Source organism: Diorhabda sublineata, chromosome 5 (assembly GCF_026230105.1).
Source record: "Diorhabda sublineata isolate icDioSubl1.1 chromosome 5, icDioSubl1.1, whole genome shotgun sequence".
Taxonomy (NCBI): Eukaryota; Metazoa; Arthropoda; class Insecta; order Coleoptera; family Chrysomelidae; genus Diorhabda; species Diorhabda sublineata.
The window spans coordinates 16,006,605-16,009,683 of record NC_079478.1 but is presented as its reverse complement, the minus strand read 5'-3'; positions in this window follow the sequence as shown (position 1 = coordinate 16,009,683).

The following is a 3,079-nucleotide window of genomic DNA, read 5'->3' as shown; positions in this document are numbered from 1 at the left end:
GACCAGTAACATGAATGAAAGCTATACAGGAGCGTCTTAAGCTTTTTATGTATTTCCAAAGTAGTAAAATTATGAAAAATAAATTATAATTACTAATAAAAGTTATCTAACGATTATAGTAATACTTTAATCTTCCAGAAAATAATTTAAGTTTAAGAAATCGGGTATTACACAGATGAAATATCATATTGTGATTGTGAAAAATATTTTAAAAAATAATCAAAGTTATACAGTCATGGTTTTATATATTTCATAAATAATGTAATATAAATCGTGGGTTATTATTTGGAAGTGGGGTTGCTATTTTTGGCCATACAAATCGAGAAATAATTATTTCGTAAGCTATGTTAGGATTTCTTTTTTTCTAAGTTACAAAAGTAAAAATATGATTTATAATATGATTTTCTTAATTAATCAAAAAAGTGTTGAAATTTTGGTTTTATTTTTATTTTTAGTGCGTCAAAAAAATTAATAGAATCAAAAACAACTTCTTTCGATTTCCTACCAATTCAGAAAAATTTTCAATAATTTTCCGAAAAAACACTACGACATTCTTCAAAAATAAATTAATATAGTTTTTGAAGACAAATCAGTCTTTGGCTTTTTTATTGACCAAAAAAGTGTTGAACTTTTATTAATTAAACCTAAGTCCCATTTTTATTTTAAACGCGCTGATAAAATGAGCATTTACTTAATAGAGAATTTGCTTCATAAGTTGTTGACAAAATAATAGACAAATACGGCAACCTGAATCAATTGGTGAAGCTGAACATGCAGCTCACACAATTGCTTCACTGTATGAATTTGTGTATTCACTAAATTTTTAATTGTAATGAAATTAAATATCTAAATATAAAGTAAGGCCTATCTAGTCGAGATCATTCAAGCGAATATGGTAATATAAATAAATAAACTAAATATTGTATTTCAAACAATTTTTATATTTCTTAATGTTCATAATAGAGTCGGCTCTGCCTCTCATAATGAATTGATATACCTAACAGAAGTTTGTTCGAATTGTCTTGAGAGTTGCATAACTATGCTGATTAATCGATGACAAAAATAGTATATTTTTTAAATGTAATGTTATAATAATGAAATTTGATAAATAAAATCTATTCTCATAAGGATTGACTATAGTTTTAATTGTAAAAATACAAAAATTACCGGATGACTGCCATAAAAACTAGATGTATATGAAATAGCCGCTAACTAGTTGTCATAAATTCCGATGATAGCCGATTGTTTCGTACAGTGTCGAACCAAAAAAAATTGAATAGAGTGGCATATTTTTTATAAATTGTTCAAAATATACAAAAATTATTAAATCATTCTTCGGTGCATCAACAGAACTTTTCAATTAAGTAATTAATATTTTTTTTTTCTACCAAGAGAATATTTAGTTACAAACAAAACTTCATTTGAATATTATGCAGAACTAATTGTGGCAGGTTGTTTGTAGGTGCTCTTTAAGACAGGCAAAGAGTCATTAAGAATAATCCTTAATGAAATTCATTAAATATTTATTCATTGTTGTTATATGGAAAACCTATAATTCCTTATATCCGGTATCGCCCAACAAAAGCAAACAACCCACTGGGAAGTTTCGCATTTCGAAATTATGTTTTTGACGCCACCTAATTATCTTATTCACATTTTAAATTTGCGTCTTTGTTTCGGCACTTTTAAGTCTACGAGTATAGTTTACTTTTGAGATGTTTTAAAGCTCCTCGGTTTTTTTGAATAATTAAATAAAGGTGAGTGCGTCATCTATACTGTCTTGTTTATTGATGACGGTAAGATGGTGTTCCATAATAATACTTGTTTATTTATTAATATATGTTTACATAAGTTAAAAGACTTTTTTTATTATTATATATACAAGTTTTCGAAAAAAGGTATTCTTTATGAAAAGTTATATAATATAATATAGAATAGAATATAACTTTCAAATACCCAATATTAAGTATTTTGCTTACAGTTTCATTATGAATTTATAACATAGCTAATTTTAATTATGCTTATTGAATAAAACTTCAGATTTTGTCAATGTTATGTTGTAGTGTTAAAAGTTTTGATCTTTTGTAGTTGAGACGTCACCGGTGCTAACTTTTTACAATATCGCAATGGATTATTTGATCAGTATCTTTACAGTCTTCTATTCTTTTCTGTAATGGTTGGAATACACTAACGTGTTAACTGTAACCTTTCCGAGTTTAGTGAACTTCATTGTAATATTATTTTGTTTTCTAGTCAAATTTTGTGTGCGAAAATCGTACCAAAGCTACAGAACATAGAGCAAAGATGGGTGAGTGATGTGAGTATTAGTTGGAAGTAAAAGAAAGAGAGAACTTTCTCAACAGAGTTTTCACTGGAGACGAGTCCAAGTTTTAATAATTCGATGTGGGCACACATTTCAAAGCAAGGAATGGAAGTTTGCAAGAGAACCGAGAACAAAATAGTCGCGAAATTCAAGGTTCAATGTCAAGACAATGTTGAATTGTATTCTTCGATTCTAGGGACATTTTGGAATTTGTGTCTCCAGGTCAGAGAGCGTACGCAATTTTTTTCGTTGAAGTTTTGAGAGGTCCAAGTTTGACCGGATTTGGTAAAAGAGGACATGTGGATCCTTCAATACAACAATGCGCCTGCTTACACGCCGCTCGTTGGGCGAGAGTTTTTAGTCCCAAACTCAAACATTGTGACAGTCCACCCACCATATTCGCCTGATTTTGCTTTTTCTGATTTCTTTGGTTCCCGAAATGTAAAATCGTACTTTGGCGTGCCACTTGGGAGATGTGGAAGCCATCAAGACAGAAACAATACGGGAACTGAACAGCATCACAACTGAAGTCTTTCAGCGATGTTATCAACAGTAGTGTACTGCGTTGGCAAAAGTGCATCTTGTCTCAAGAAGTGTACCGTATTCTAATACCTACATGTAAAAATAAAGTTGTTCTTCAACTTTTATGTGTATTTTCTGGACAAACCTCGTAAATAAAATGAAACCATTCGGTTTTAATCGATACTAATTTATAAAGTGCAGTTTTATAGAGACACATTAATTACAAATTAAAAT